Source organism: Malaclemys terrapin, chromosome 4 (genome assembly GCF_027887155.1).
Source record: "Malaclemys terrapin pileata isolate rMalTer1 chromosome 4, rMalTer1.hap1, whole genome shotgun sequence".
NCBI lineage: Eukaryota > Metazoa > Chordata > Testudines > Emydidae > Malaclemys > Malaclemys terrapin.
This window is the reverse complement of record NC_071508.1, coordinates 59003062-59020475: the sequence shown is the minus strand read 5'-3', so window position 1 is coordinate 59020475 and position 17414 is coordinate 59003062. Positions and strand designations below refer to the sequence as shown.

Genomic DNA, 17414 nt, shown 5'->3' with positions numbered 1-17414 from the left:
GAAAGGTAAAACTTTAAAAGTGATTTATAGGACTCTTGTTTCTGTAGTACAACACATAATTAATCTGTGAAACTCTTTGCCAAAAAGATATCACTGAGGCCAAAAACTAATTAGTAATCAAGTAGGATTAAACACACAAAACCATGCACTTGCACTTCAGGGCATACACCTACCACATATGCTTATCACTAGCTTTCTGGGAAGAATTTTCCCATGGTGGGGCAGGGGGTGTGGTGTGTTAAATTCATTCTGTGTAGGGGACTAACTTATTACTATTATTTAGGGCTGTCGATTAATCACAGTTAACTCACACGATTAACAAAAAAATTAGGGCTGTCAAACAATTTAAAAAGTAATCGCATGATTAATCGCACTGTTAACAGAATCTTATTTATTTAAATATTTTTGGATGTTTTCTACATTTTCAAATATATTGATTTCAATTACAACACAGAATACAAGGTGTACAGTGCTCACTTTATTTTTTTATTACAAATATTTGTACCGTAAAAAACAAAAAGAAATAGTATGTTTCAATTCACCTCATACAAGTACACCTCTACCCCAATATAACACTGTCCTTGGGAGCCAAAAAAAAAAAAAATCTTACTGCGTTATAGGTGAAACCGCGTTATATCGAACTTGCTTTGATCCGCCAGAGTGCGCAGTCCCGCCCACCCGGAGCACTGCTTTACCGTGTTATATCTGAATTCATGTTATATCGGTTCGCGTTATATTGGGGTAGAGGTGTACTATAGTGCAATCTATTTATAATTAAAGTTGAATTTACAAATGTAGAATTATGTACAAAAAATAACTGCATTCAAAAATGAAACAACATAAAACTTTAGAACCTACAAATCCACTCATTTGTCCTACTTCAGCCAATCGCTCAGACAAACAAGTTTGGTTAAATTTGCAGGAGATAATGCTGCCCAAGTCTTGTTTATGTCACCTGAAAGTGAGAACAGGCATTCGCATGGCACTGTTGTAGCTGGCATCGCAAGACATTTATGGGACAGATGCGCTAAAGATTCATATGTCCCTTCATGCTTCAATCACCATTCCAGAAGACACGCATCCATGCTGATGACAGGTTCTGCTTGATAACAATCCAAAGCAGAGCGGACCGACGCATGTTCATTTTCATCATCCGAGTCAGATGCCACCAGCAGAAAGTTGATTTTCTTTTTTGGTGGTTCGGGTTCTGTAGTTTCCGCATCAGAGTGCTGATCTTTTAAGACATCTGAAAGCATGCTCCACACCTCGTCCCTCTCAGATTTTGGAAGGCACTTCAGATTCTTAAACCTTGAGTCGAGCACTGTATCTATCCTTAGAAATCTTACATTGGTACCTTCTTTGCATTTTGTTAAATCTGCTGTGAAAGCGTTCTTAAAACGAACATGTGCTGAGTCGTCATCCGAGACTGCTATAACATGAAATATATGGCAGAACCTGGGTAAAACAGAACAGGGGACATACAATTCTCCCTCAAGAAGTTCAGTCACAAATTTAATGAACACTTTTTTTTTTTTTTTTTTTTTTTAAAAAGAGCATCATCAACATGGAAGCACGTCCTTTGGAATGGTGTCCGAAGCATGAAGGGGCATATGAATGTTTAGTATATCAGGCACGTAAATACCTTGAAATGCCAGCTACAAAAGTGCCATGCAACACCTGTTCTCACTTTCAGATGACATTGTAAATTAGAAGTAGTCAGCAGTATCTCCCGTAAATGTAAACAAACTTGTTTATCTTAGCAATTCGCGGAACAAGAAGTAGGACTGAGTGAACTTGTAGGCTCTAAAGTTTTACATTGTTTTGTTTTTGAGTGCAGTTAGGTAACAAACAAACAAAAACAAAAATCTACATTTGAACGTTACACTTTCACTAAAAAGATTGCACTACAGTTCTTGTATGAGGTGAATTGAAACATACTATTTCTTTTGTTTATCATTTTTACAGTGCAAATATTTGTAATAAAAAATATAAGGTGAGCACTGTACACTTTGTATTCTGTGTTTTAATAGAAATCAATATATTTGAAAATGTAGAAAAACCATCCAAAAATATTTAATAAATTTCATTTGGTATTCTATTGTTTAACAGTGTGATTAATCACGATTCATTTTTTAAAATCACAGTTAATTTTAAGTTAATCATTTGAGTTAACTGCGATTAATTGACAGCCCTAAAAAAAATTAATTGCGATTAATCGCTGCCTGGGGCTTCTCCCCTCCTCGTTCCCTGCTGGGAGCCAGGGGAAGCTGCTTGGAGCTTCTCGCCCCCGAGGAGTGGGGTCCAGCTGCCCTGGCTTCTCACCCTCATCCCCACCCACCACCAGGAGCAGGTCAGCCTTGCCATAAAATCATAGACTGTAAGGTCAGAAGGGACCATTATGATCATCTAGTCTGATCTCCTGCACAACACCGGCCACAGAATCTCACCCACCCACTCCTGTAATAAACTCCTAATCTATGTCTGAGCTATTGAAATCCTCAAATCATGGTTTAAAGACTTCAAGGTGCAGAGGATCCCACATGACCCGTACCCCACGCTGCAGAGGAAGGCGAAAAACCCCCAGGGGCTTGGCCAATATGCCCTAGAGGAAAATATGGCAATCAGCTAAACCCTGAGCATGTGGGAAAGACTCACCAGCCAGACACCCAGGAAAGAAATCTCTGTAGTAACTCAGATCCCACCCCATCTAACATCCCATCACAGGCCATTGGGAATATTTACCGCCAATAGTCAAAGATCAATGAATTGCCAAAATTAGGCTATCCCATCATACCATCCCCTCCATAAACTTATCAAGCTTAGTCTTGAAGCCAGATATGTCTTTTGCCCCCACTGCTCCGCTTGGAAGGCTGTTCCAGAACTTCACTCCTCTGATGGTTAGAAACCTTCATCTAATTTCAAGTCTAAACTTCCTGATGGCCAGTATATATTCATTTGTTCTTGTGTCCACATTGGTACTGAGCTTAAATAGTTCCTCTCCCTCACTGGTATTTATCCCTCTGATATATTTATAGAGAGCAATCATCTCTCCCCTCAGCCTTCTTTTCATTAGGGGGAGGGATAGCTCAGTGGTTTGAGCACTGGCCTGCTAAACCCAGGGTTGTGAGTTCAGTCCTTGAGGGGGTCACTTAGGGATCTGGGGCAAAATCAGTACTTGGTCCTGCCAGTGAAGGCAGGGGGCTGGATTCCATGACCTTTTGGGATCCCTTCCAGTTCTATGAGTTAGGTATATCTCCATATATTTAAACAAGCCAAGCTCCGAGTCTCCTTTCATAAGACAGGTTTTCCATTCCTCAGATCATCCTAGTAGCCCTTCTCTGTACCTGTTCCAGTTTGAATTCATCCTTCTTAAAAATGGGAGACCAGAACTACACACAGTATTCCAGATTATGTCTCACCCGTGCCTTATATAACAGTACTAACACCTCCTTATCTCTACTGGAAATACCTCACCTGATGCGTCTCAAGACCACATTAGCTTTTTTCATGGCCATAGCACATTTGGTGGCTCATAGTCATCCTGTGATCAACCAATACTCCGAGGTCCTTCTCCTCCTGCTCCTTCCAACTGATGAGTCCCCAGCTTATAACAAAAATTCTTGTTATTAATCCCTAAATGCATGACCTTGCACTTTTCACTATTAAATTTCATCCTATTACTATTACTTCAGTTTACAAGATCATCCAGATCTTCCTGTAGGATATCCTGATCCTTCTCTGTATTGGCAATACCTCCCAGCTTTGTGTCTTCCACAAACTTGATTAGCACATTCCCACTTTTTGTGCCAAGGTCAGTAATAAAAAGATTAAATAAGATTGGTCCCAAAACCGATCCCTGAGGAACTCCACTAGTAACCTCACTCCAGCCTGACAGTTCACCTTTCAGTGTGACTCATTGTAGTCTCCCCTTTAACCAGTTCCTTATCCACCTTTAAGTTTTCATACTGATCCCCATCTTTTCCAATTTAACTAATAATTCCCCATGTAGAACTGTATCAAATGCCTTACTGAAATCGAGGTAAATTAGATCCTCTGCGTTTCCTTTGTCTTAAAAAAAAAAAAAAAAGATCAGGTTGGTTTGGCATGATCTACTTTTTGTAAAACCGTGTTGTATTTTGTCCCAATTACCATTGATCTCAATGTCCTTAACTACTTTCGCCTTCAACATTTTTTCCCAAGACCTTGCATACTACAGATGTCAAACTAACAGGCCTGTAGTTACCCGGATCACTTCCCCACCCCCCCTTCTTAAAAATAGGAACTATGTTAGCAATTCTCCAGTCATACAGTACAACCCCTGAGTTTATAGAGTCATTTTAAAAATTCTTGCTAATGGGCTTGCAATGTCACGTGCCGGTTCCTTTAATATTCTTGGATGAAGATTATCCCTCCCGCCCCCCAGATTTAGTCCCATTAAGCTATTTGAGTCTGGCTTCTACCTCAGATGTGGTAATATCTACCTCCATATCCTCATTCCCATTTGTCATCCTGCCATTATCCCTAAGCGCCTCATTAAAGACTGAGGCAATGTATTTGTTTAGATATTGGGCCATGCCTAGATTATCCTTAACCTCCACTCCATCCTCAGTGTTCGGCGGTCCCACTTTTTCTTTCTTTGTTTTCTTATTTTTATGGCTATAGATCCTTTTACTATTAGTTTTAATTCCCTTTGCAAGGTCCAACTCTACATGGCTTTTGGCCTTTCTCACTTTATCCATACATATTCTGACCTCAATAAGGTAGTTTTCCTTGCTGATCCCTCCCATCTTCCACTCCTTGTAGGCTTTCTGCTTTTTCTTAATCACCTGTCTGAGATGCTTGCTCATCCAGCTTGGTCTACAACTCCTGCCTATGAATTTTTTCCCCTTTCTTGGGATGCAGGCTTCTGATAGTTTCTCCAACTTTGACTTGAAGTAATTCCAGGCCTTCTCTGCATTTAGATCCACAAGTTCTTCAGTCCAATCCACTTCCCTAACTAATTTCCTTCATTTTTTTTTAAATTAGCCCTTTTGAAATCAAAAACCCTAGTCACAGATCTATTTTTGTTTATCCTTCCATTTAGTTTGAACTGAATTAGCTCATGATTGCTCAAACCAAGGTTGTCCCCTACAACCATTTATTCTACGAGGTCTTCACTACTCACCCAAACCAAATCTAAAATGGCATCCCCTCTTGTTGGTTCAGCAGCTACTTGTTGAAGGAATACATCAGCTATCACATCCAGGAAAACCTGAGCCCTATTATAACTAGCACTTGTCCTCCAATCTATATCTGGGAAGTTAAAGTCTCCCATGATCACACAATTCCCATTAGTGTTTACTTAATTCAAAACATTAAAGAGGTCTCTATCCATATCCAAATCAGATCCCAGGGGTCTATAGCACAGCCCAAGCACTATCCCAGGGGAGGCTCTAGTAGCTTTCTTCCCCAATGTGATTTCTGCCTAGACAGACTCTGTCTTATCACAGAGCCATGACATTGAAAAGGCTGCCCAGCTCCTGGCAGAGCGTGGGTGGGATGGGGGTGGCTTCTCACCCTGGCTCCCAGCTGAGGGAAGGAGGGAAGGCTCCCAGCTGGGAAGGAGTCCATTCTTGCCATGACTCCCAGCTGGGGGCCAGCCACCCAGCTCTCCAAGGAGAGGGGTTCTAGCTCCCCAGCTTTCTTGTCAATTTCATGGCAAGACAGCCAACAGACATGTAAGGGACACAGTGTCTACACAGACACTGTTGCCTGAACTAGACTGACATAAGCTTTATGCCACTTTTAGAACCACAGCTATTACTGTCCTTTGTTTGGCCATTGGTGTACGTAAATAGTTGATCACACACACAATTCCCGTAACTGCAGAAATCAGGCACACAGCTGAGTACTTAAAAGCTAGATATTCAAACAATTTAAGTGTCACAGTCATGCTTAAGAATTATCGTCTTAAAGAAGGTTAGCTACCTGAGCTGTTTCAGGCTGTTTGCAAATTTAGAAAGAAAAGCATGCACGGGTTTACATTCTGCTCACATTTGAAATGTTTTTCTAGCCCTTTTGGTTGTCCCAAAACAAAACACAAACCACCATCACAATTCAATACTACCTCCTCTGCCGCTCAAAGAATGCTTAAATTATGTAGAATCTGGGTCTGCCAAAGGGGGGCCAAATAAATACCTTACGATAGCTGGATCCTCTGCACACTGGGTGTTTGACACCACTGTCCTATGGGCATGTTATTCTATAATTGCCCTTAAGAGAATGTTTGTACCTTCCTCTGAAGCATTTGGTACTCCCCAATGGCACCTAAGACACTGGACTCGCTGGACCACTGGACTGATCTCATATGCAAGTCCCATGTTGAATATTCAGTTTACTTTAGGAACAACCAATTTAACTGTTATAGCAGCAACTAAAACAGGGAATCTATTTCACATAAAAGAAATGTTATGAGAAATAAATTAGAATAGCGTGTGTCAATATCCTTAATTTTATTGACAAATTTCCATACTACTGTGCAGCTAGCTATCTCCCCACTCCACTCACACAGCGTATAACACTGCATACTGCAATGCTTAGTGAAGAATCAAGTAACAGACATCTGAATTTCCTCAATTATATGAGTTTTAAAATCATGCCATGGAAGTCACTTGAACAGTGTTTTTTTTTTTTTTTTTTTTTAATAAAAAGCAAAGTTAAATTCCTAAATGGAAATGTAACAGACACTTCAATTTGTGACAGACAGAATCTGAAACCAGAAAACTTCAGTTTGTTTTTACATTAAGTTGTTGAAGGTCTGGCATAACCCACAAAAGCCACACTATGCTGGGTAAAGGCTGAAATTGGCCTTAACTATCCCTATTTTTCATTTCAGTGGGAAGCAAAATTACCTACTGTCCTGAGGCTTTTTAATAAGAGTGCCATTTAGGAATGCTAGGTGCAAAACTATCTGCTACAGAGACTAAGTGATTTTCTGGGGTTCTGAATTAAAACCAAGACCTGAAGATAAGTGTTTTTAAAGAATATACACCATAAGTAACAGTGACAATGTAGACAACTTTTTAATTTAATTCATTCAAGTCTATAACAGTCTGTTGTGTAAATCTACATTTAGGGACTGTTTTAAATTGTAGACTTGGTAGCAATGCATTCTGGGAAAGGAAGCAGGGGGGAAAAAAGCAATTCCTGTTCCCCAGTGAAAGAGAGAGGAGGGAGGGATCAAGACTTGCAGTGGTTCTTCTTCTGAGAGTTCCTGGCAAACGGCCAGGCTGTGCTAGAGAGCCTGAAAAGTAATAGGCGTTAGATATCTACTAAAGGGAGGAGATGAGAGAAGTTGAAGAAGTGGGTGAATGAAGTTACCCAGGGCATTGTAATAGAGCAGGCCGAGCCCCTGGAGGTGAGCTTCCCCTTTCTTTAGGGGCACAGGCTTAGGGTTTCTGAGACAGAAAGAGAAAGAAAAGGAAGGGAGATATTCCTCTTCACCCAATCTCCACTGCAGTCAGATGGGAGGTGGTCATAACCCTGGCAGAGAGATTAGAACCAGACAAAAAAGACTGGTGTTGTCCAATTTGTATCCTATAACTAAGGGAAGAAAATATGTGGGGAATCCTAGTATAAAGGAGAATATATCACACAAACCTTAGGGAAAGTACTGTGGCCTGGAGAGAGCAAAGAATGCCAGACACTGGTTAGAGCCAATGTTTACTTTGGACTTTTTGTTAGACTCGTTTCCTCCAGAAAGGGTGTAGTTTTCCTAAAACAGAGTGCCAAACTACATAATCACTTTAGCACCTAACAGCAAAGGAACTGGGCACGTTCAGTCCCAAGAAAAGACTGAGGGGGACTGATAGTCTTAAAATGTGTTAAAGGCTGTTATAAAAAGGATGGTGATCAATTGTTCTCCATGTCCAGTAAAGGTAGGACAAAAAATAATGTGTTTTATCTTTAGCAAGGAAGATTTAGGTTGGATATTAGGAAAAACTTTCTAACTGCAAAGGTAATTAATCTCTGGAATAGGCTTCCAAAAGAAGTTGTAGAATCTCTATCACTGGAGGTTTTTAAGAACAGGTAAGACAAACATCTGTCAGAGGTGGTCTAAGCTGAGTTGGTCCTGCCTTAGTGCAGGGGACTGGACTTGATAATTTATAATTCCTTCCAGCCTTACGTTTCTATGATTCTATGAATATGGCAGGGATGACCTTCAAATTTCTCACTTATAGCGGCAATTCAATTATAAGAGATCCAAGCATAAATCTGAAACATTTTTTCTCCTTCTATCTTAGAACTAAATTAAACAGCAGAAAAGACTTAATCAGAAAGGTCTTCCAGAATGTACCTCTAGTCTTTTGAAAATAGTAAAAAGCTCAACTTATTGCAATTCACAAAGTGAAGATTTTCATTTATGGAAGAAAAAGATGCACTTTAAGGTCAGCCATTTGCAACATAAAAAGAAAACTCCAGTCTCTGCACACTTTTAATCAATTACAAAATTACTTACACCATACATGACAGAGCACACAGGCCCCTCACTGGCAAGGGGGGATTAATGAGGGCCTGTGGACCCAATCGCCCCACCTCAGTACACTTGTAGCAAATGTCAGACGTAAAGAGGGTAGCTAAAAAAGACCCAGTTCGTTTTGGGACTGCTACTTTGTTTTACATTATGACAAATGATCTCCCAGAAAGTGTGCAGATGGGAACAGATATTTCCCTTTTCACAGACCACTGTAGTATATAGACTAAGCATAAAAGACAATAAGCAATAGTCTGTGGAAGGAAAGTTTATTAAGAAGTCTTTGATTCCAAGCCAACTCAATTTTTCCTTAAAGAGACTAATGAGAACGTCAGGGAAATGGAATGGGGGTGAGGGGGGGAAAGGAAGCCTTGTGGCATTTCTTTAAGGACACCCAACCAGTTATTTTTAACGTTTTTTCATTTGCAGACCCCTAAAAATTTTTAAATGGAGGTATGGACTCCTTTGGAAATTTTAAATATACACCTCTACCCCGATATAATGCTGTCCTTGGGAGCCAAAAAAAATCTTACCGCGTTATAGGTGAAACCGCGTTATATTGAACTTGCTTTGATCGGCTGGAGCACGCAGCTCTGCCTCCCCGGAGCGCTGCTTTACCGTGTTATATCCGAATTCATGTTATATCGGGTCGCATTATATCAGGGTAGAGGTGTAGTCTGCAGACCCCCAGGGATCTGCAGACCACAGGCTGAAAACCACAGCACTAAACTGAGTGAAAGGATATTAAAAAACAAAAAAACAAACTTGGCTAACAAAGAATGAATGAAAAAGGTGGCAGAGGACCAAGTCACAGGAAGAGGTGAACTACTGGAAGACCAGAGCAGCCATCAGCAGGTGGCATGGGGGGAGGGCGGGAAGAAAGAGAGAGAGAGAGAGCGCGCGCTGCTATGCCATGCGTAGCAACAAGGAGAAACTCCAGTGATAAGTCCACTATTTCACACCATATATTAAACATCTTTAGAATGTTAGTCAAACTGTACACCCAGGCACTGAGCCCAAGTACAATAGTTTTTACCCAAAGTCTTCTTCAGGTACACAGTAAAGAAAAACCTGTGGCTGGCCCATGCCAGCCAACTCGGGCTCACAGGGCTCGGACTGCAAGGCTGTTTCACTGCTGTATAGACTTCCGGGCTCGGACTGGCGCCCGGGCTCTAGGAGCCTGCAAGGGCTCAAGCCCAGAAGTCTACACAGCAATGAAACAGCCCTACAGCCCAAGCCTTGGAAGATGGAGTTGGCTGGCACAGGCCAGCCATGGCTTTTATTTTGCAGAGTAGACATACCCTTAGATTCCAGTGCTGGCCCATGAATATATCTGATGCTCAGTCCCATAAGTAGTTCATGTATCATTGGCACTGCATTTCTGATTTTTTACTCACTCATGTCCTTTGAAGATCTTACTGTGAGACTGTGAAAGTGGTGGGCAACCTGTGGCCCATTGGAGCTGTGGGAAGTGGCAGCCAGGCCCGCACTGCTTCCCGCAGCTCCCACTGGCCAGGAACGGCAAACTGCGGCCACTGGGAGCTGCAGGCGACCGTGCAAATGTAAACAAACAGTCTGACGGCCTGCCAGCAGATTACCTTGATGCGCCGTGTGCGGCCTGTGGATCACAGGTTGCCCTCCACTGGTGTAATTCATCCACTCCATCTTCTCTCCTTATATTCCTCCTCAGTTCATTTCAATACTTAGTCTTATTGACAGAAATGTAACAACACTCAGAAAACAGAGAGGAGTACAGACTAAGAAAGGCTGGCTGAAACTTTTGTATGGACAATTATTTAAACTTAAGGTGTTCAGACAGTAGAACTTTCCATTCTAAGAATGAACTTAGGCTTTCTGTAATTTCCCCCATGCAGAATGTTTGTATATTAAAGCTCTTCCAAGAGCAACTTATTAAATATTCATATAGATGTTTAATGAATAATCTGGCTATTTAAAGAATCCTTAAAAGAAACTATATTTCTTCAACTCTACTGGCATCTTGTATAAAACTGGAAAAGCATTTGATCACACTTTGTGCTTATTCAGTTTCTCTTGTATAGTCAATAGGCTTTTCCTGTTTGTGTGGTTCTCTTTCACCACAAAGGAAAGAATCAGCTAAAATATAAAAACAGGAAAATGTGATTGGATTTTTTTTTTTTTTTTTTTTTTAATGGCAGGGGCACTTGGGAGCAAGTATAGTACTTAAAATTTCTTTTAACTCATTTTAAGTTCCCTATATCTCAAGATTACAGTGCCCCCTCGGTCCAATAGGTGGTTTAAAGACTGAAAACTCCTTCAGTTGTCTGGTCCTGAACTGATAATGTAAGGCTATGTTTGAATGATAATACCAGTGTTTAAGTAAGCTCATAACACTAGCCTGGAACAATTACATCCAACTCTGCATTTTTAGTTTTTCCGGCCTGAAGCACAGACTATATTGTGCATAAATAACTAGTCTATTTAAAAATCTCAGGGCAGAAGAAATACTTCATTAAAAAAATAAAGCTAATTGTATAACATGCATAATTAGCCGAGTCTTCTTGGACATCTGAATTCTCATGAAGGATTCAAAACATAGGTTTGAGGGGGAAAAACACAAATGGACTCATTTTGTAGTTTCCAATTTTTCAGCTGTCCATGGTACCAAGACAGTCAAACAACTGCAGGCAAAGGCACAAGTCATGTAGGTACTCCCTTCTTCACACACACACACACACACACACACACACACACACACTTCTAAGATGAAGGGCAACTTGCATAAAAAAGATCTAGTGCTCAATCACTGCATGGTATTTATTTGATTCTTAGCAAATTGATAACCTATAATAATATGGTAATTCACTGAAACTGAAAAAAGCACATGAGCCGCAAGATAACAATACCTCCTAATCGGCTTTCTATATAGAATCCTGTAACCAGAACACTGAAAACATTTAAAATACATAGATTGCATTAGCTGTTTTTCCCTAAATTTCATTTAAAAAAATCATAGCTGAAGACTGTATTCTTTGAAATCTGTCATGTATCTGAAATCTAAAAACCTCAATGGCAGGATTGTTACAAAATGGCTTGGAGGATATGATGCCAATGCAAACTGTTCAGAAACTGTGAAACTACCATTCTTTAACACGACAAGTGTTAGAAATACTCCTCCACAATGATACTGTAACTACTTAATGGGAATTATATTTCAACAGTAGCCGTACCAGAAGTGTACCATTAAATATTTACCTTAAGAGTAAGCTTTCAGACAACAGTACTTCCTTCACATAAGCTGCTATTCAAAAGCCCCATATCAATGGAAAGCTTGCTAATTTAATGACAAGAAAATGTTGCCATAAGCAACGACATGTTATGAAAAATAAATTTGTGTTTTATCACTGTTTATACTTGTCTGTATAGTCTTCTTTAGAAAGTTACTAAGAAATGTAGACTGACTGGGCCATTTAAAATGGATTATGCCATTTACTGCTTTAACTCCTGAGAGTGATATTTCTTGCTCTAAAAGAAGCCCATTGGCATCCTTCCTACTAGAAACTCCTCCTCCCCCCCGCCCCCAAACTACAGTGGGGCATCAGCCCAGGTTCACAAGTTGTTCTGACTCCAAGTCAGCTGCCGGTGTTACCTCTGACATCAGAGTCCTGTGGCACCTTATAGACTAACAGACGTATTGGCTCTTTGTTGCTTTTTACAGATCCAGACTAACATGGCTACCTCTCTGATATCTGACATCAGAGACACTTAATACCAAGCTCTTCAAACAGCAGGAGCTCAAAAGGTTACACAGAATTTGTATGCTGACTAAGAAATACCCATTGTAGTTGCAAATGAGAAAAACACAGAACATGGGCTAACAACAGATGTCCTTCCTAGGAACCGCTAACCTAGTACTATCTTAGGTTCATTTATGGGGGAGGAGTTTTATTAGATTTTTACTCTTCAGATTCTTTAATTCAGGGGTCGGCAACGTTCGGCACGCGGCTCGCCAGGGTAAGCACCCTGGCGGGCCGGGCCAGTTTTATTTACCTGCTGACGCGGCAGGTTTGGCCGATCGCGGCCCCCACTTGCCGCGGTTCGCCGTCCCGGGCCAATGGGGGCGGTGAGAAGCAGCGCGGGCGAGCGATGTGCTGGCCGCGGCTTCTTGCTGCCCCCCATTGGCCCGGGACGGCGAACCGCGGCCAGTGGGGGCCGCGATCAGCCGAACCTGCCGCGTCAGCAGGTAAATAAAACTGACCCGGCCCGCCAGGGTGCTTACCCTGGCGAGCCGCGTGCCGAACGTTGCTGACCCCTGCTTTAGTTAAACAAAAAGAATGAGGAGTACTTGTGGCACCTTAGAGACTAACAAATTTATTTGAGCATAAGCTTTCATGGGCTAAAGCCCACTGAAAGTTTAATGTTATAATGTAATTTGAAATTTGTTTTTAGATATTAGTCACTGTCCAAATTAGTACAAGGACAACTACATTAGCCATCACCTTTCTCAAAGGCCACAAATAACATCTTGTTCCAGTTTATTAAATTGATCATGAATCCATCAAGCTGCTGAAACCTAGTGGTAGCTGCTTTGAGGTTTTGCATCTATTCTTAAAAATTGATTAAATAGACAAATTAAGCTTACAATGTTGAGTGAAAGATCAGGTTTCCAAGGAGATGGAGCCTGGGCTCTGAATATGTAGCCTAACATTAAATTTCTTTTCACAGATTGGATTAAAACATCAGATAAGACATGTAGCTCCTATTGTAGAGTGGTGCACATAATCTGATGTGAAAGGTGATGAAAATATACCTATGTGTCATTTTTATACAACAGGGTATATTTAATGCAGAATCAGCCATTCATAGTTGAGGGTAAAACAGTTAACTAGCCAGGGTTTTTATAAAAGAAGTTTCCTTATAGGCTATATTAGATTACCTGAAAACCCAAGATATACAATTTCACCAACCTTTAAAACTACGAATTTTTCAACGAAATACAGCAAAAGTTAGGATTTCAAATACATTGTTAACTTGTTTTTCCTGAATCTCTCATATTTAAACAGCACTATATGAGGGTACACATTTCATCAGGAGAATCAGAACACTGCATGCACAGTTCTGCCAAGTTCATGTTTTGTGTTAAAAATTTTTTGAAATGTAGGATTTATATGCTAAGTTCTTCAACCTTGCCATTAGATTTTGCATTTAACTTCCCTTGCTTTCGAGGGAGAAAAAACTAGTAAAGGGAGCAGAAGGCAGCCATATATGCAAGTATCTGAAAATTTTGAGCCAGTTTAGTCATCCCTGTAGAAAGCAGAGTAGAAAGTGCTCTAGGTGTATGAGTGAAAATGCCACCTTTAACAACGTCATAACTTGTTTTTAAAAATATACAACTTTCTCTTTTAGCTTGGATAGTTTCTCCTTCAATAAGGCTTACAAAACCCACCACATTTTTATGCGGACTCATAACTCAACCTGAATAGATTGATCAAATTAAAAAAAAAAAAAAAAAAAAAAATCTTTTTGCTTGGTACTAAAATCATACCTGGAAAACTTCATCCCAAAACGTTTTGATAAAGTTAAGAGGAACAGAAAGATAACTTATTCCTATCTATTGTTTTTATAGTGTTCATAGTTAGTGAATGCTATAGGCCCAATTCCGAGAGCACTCTCTCATCGGCTTAATTATTCCAGCCCCTGGAAGCGGTGGTAGCGATGTCAGTGGGAGAAGCTCTCCTGCCGACATAAGCACCAGTGTGGACAGCACTAAGTAGGCATAAGTTATGTCGCTCAGGGGAAGGGGTGTGAATTAGCCACAGGCGACATAACTTATGTCAACTTAAGCTGTAGTGTAGTGACAGCATCAGTCTATTCAACTCAAACAGATATTGGCACTTCTACGCCAAAATCAAAGGTACTGTTGGGGAATTTTGAGAGTTAATTTGGTATAATAGACCATAAAAAGATGGAGAATTAGTGTCTTTCCATTTTTCTTACTAAGTCTTAAAGGACAGTATTAAGATAGCAGTTCTCATTAAAGATATTCTAATGTTCATATTAGTTTTACTGACTAGATATATTTTGTAGTCACAAAAGCTTGAATAATATTCTTTTGGACAGTTATTATACTTTCAGGATTAGAGAGGCAAGGTGGATGAGGTAATATCTTTATTGGACCAACTTCTGTTGGTGAGAGAGACAAGCTTTCGAGCTTCCAGAAGAAGAGCTCTGTGTAAGCTCGAAAGTTTGCCTCTGTGACCAACAGAAGTTGGTCCAATAAAACAGAGGTTCTCAAACTGGGGGGCACAGAATGTATTCTGGGGGGGAGGGGGTGTGGTGTGAGAGAGAGAAGCTTTAGGAGAGCAGTGGCTGCTGGTCAGGCACCCAGCTCTGAAGGCAGCACCACTGCCAGTGCCAGTAATGCCATACCATGCCACCCTTAGTTCCGTGCTGCTGCTGCTGACGGGGTGTTGGGCGCTTGGTCAGCAGCTGCCACTTTACACTCAGCCTTCGGAGCTGGCGGTATATGTTCTTGTGTGGTGGGAGCAGGGGAAGCGTAAATGACTAGACACAAAGAAGAGGGCGGGATCAAATAAGTTTGAGAACCACTGCAATAAAATATATTACCTCACCCACCTTCTCTCTCTAGTATCCTGGGACCAACAGAGCTACAACAACACTGCATACAACAATGATAGTTTCAGAATTAGTGAGTTTAGGTGGCAGGGAAGAATTTAGCATCAAGTCTGCAAAGAACCATGTTTCAGCATTTCAGTTGGAATTCGATCTTTTCCTATAGTGTGTCTTGTAGCTTTTATTTTGTTTTAGATAATACTTTAGGCACTACTCCGAAGAAATGGGCTGTAGCCCACGAAAGCTTATGCTCTAATAAATTTGTTAGTCTCTAAGGTGCCACAAGTACTCCTGTTCTTTTTACTTAGAACCTAGTACAGAAAGGATCCATAGGAGGATTTTAGGATTGATCATGACCAGTTCATTTAAAACAAGTTATGTTTAAACCCTGTTTACATTGGTGTGAAGGGGTGTCTAAAACTACATACATTTTTTGTTCATCAGACTATCCCATTCTTCACATAAGCAAACCCTCCACCAGGTACATAATTTATGGTAGACAGCAAAGGCAGCCAACAGTGGGATAACAGGCCCAAGGATGACCTACATAAAGGGGGACCAATACGCTTTGGTTCAGTGGTTGAACTCAGCTCAGCTAACTAAGAGAGCAAGGCAAATTTGAAAAGATTGTCAACCACTTTAAATATGATCAAACAGCAAGATTTTCTGGCCTAATACTCTTTGCCCCACTCTTTCTTCTTCTTCTGTCTCTGAAAATGGTTAAAGAGTCTACTCAAATACTGCTTACAGGAAGGCTGGGAGCCCTCATACTTCAGAGAGCACATGAGGGGACCGAACCACACTTTGTTCCAGCACTGGACATTTTCCGCACAGAATAATTACAGTTACCTCAGATTTACAAGTAAAGCAAATTATTTTAACCAATGTACTAAGATAGACTCTAAGCACCAAGAACTGATGCATGATATCTTCCACCATGTAAGCTATAACCAGTGGAATCCACCTGCAGCTTCTCCTTCGGTGTATTAATAAGCCCATTTCATCCTGTTTGACTTCTTAGTATTTCCATTAGGTTCTTATATATACGCTTATGGTTAACTGTTGTCATTTATTACACCACACAGCAGGGGGTTATTCAACAAAAACAAACCCCAAGTTGAACCAGCCACTATGCCTTAGCCATGGCTGGAAGAGAGAGGATGCTGCTCTCCACTCAGAAGGAGGCACTCGGTCTATTCCCCCACCTCTTCCCTCACGAAGCATTGAAAACTATATACCCTGGGGATACACTGGGCAGGGGGAGAGGGGCTGGTGGTGTCAGGGTATGGGGATGGGGACCTGTAATGTAGATACAGCATACACACACACACACACACACACACACATTTGTAATATATATTTCTCCTGGGTGTCCACAAACACCCCCTCCTCCCATACAAATACCCCACATCCCTCTACACACCCCCAACCTACACCCCCACACCCTTATCTCCACTCCTCCATACACCCCCACTCCCTGCCCCTCGCCCCCTCGATGTACACACACACTCCTCCCCCTCCCTCTCACTCCCCTCGCCCCCAGTCTCTCTTGGGCTCCGGAAAGGAATCGCCCCCCGTCTCTCGCCCCCGCACTCTCCCTGACGGTAACCCCGTCTCTCCCCCCTCTGACAGGAGTCCCCCCCTTCCCTCCCCCGCCGGGTCCCTGACCGGCACCAGCCCCTCTTCCCCACCCCTCCCGCCTCACCGTATAGGGGGGAGGGGGTCGGTGCCCCTCGGCGGCGCGGTGAGGGCTATGGGCAGCGCAGGCAGCCCCCGTCCCTGACCTACTTTCCGCCTGGCTTGCCACTGAACGTCGCACCACTAACCTACTTTCCAGCCAATAGCTTCTTCCCCCAGCCCGAGACCTAGCGCCCCTCTCCGCCAATGAGCGAGCCGCTCACAAAAGCCGTCGTCCAATGGCCTGCAGGACCTGCCCCTCAGAACTCCGACCAATCCGCGCACTGCCAAGGAGAGGGACCCAATAGGAAAGGGACTTCGCAGTTTTCCTCCCGCCCCACTGAAGTACTAACGAGGGGCTGGGGAGGGAGAGGCGGAGCGTGCGTGTTCGATGAGTGGGCGGAGTCAGCAGTTGCGTAACGCTTCGGTGGCGGGCGGGACCCGGATGTAGCGCTGCTGGGGCTGCCGGGCGCGCTTTTGCCCCGATCGGACTCTGGGGAGCGGTTTGGCGGGCGAGCTGGGGGGGGGGGGGTCTCTGAACAATTCTTCCCGTGGGTCAGTTCACCACAGCAGCTTCACGCAGTTGCCGTGTCATCACTATGACATCACCCAC

At 42.1% G+C, this 17414-nt stretch overlaps 1 protein-coding gene across 4 annotated transcripts in view; it reads right to left on the bottom strand.

Moving 5' to 3' along the window:
• The window catches only part of BMAL1 (basic helix-loop-helix ARNT like 1), a 99131-nt gene extending 82207 nt beyond the window's left edge, over nucleotides 1-16924 (bottom strand). For 3 of the 4 annotated variants that reach the window (XM_054027679.1, XM_054027682.1, XM_054027683.1), the window contains exon 1: nucleotides 16830-16924. The gene's annotated coding sequence lies outside the window, so the exon portion shown is untranslated. Of the gene's footprint in view, nucleotides 1-3474; nucleotides 3494-16829 lie in introns of those variants that run through there. The other variant, XM_054027681.1, reaches the window with a different exon arrangement.
• Nucleotides 16925-17414: the final 490 nt, after the last annotated feature.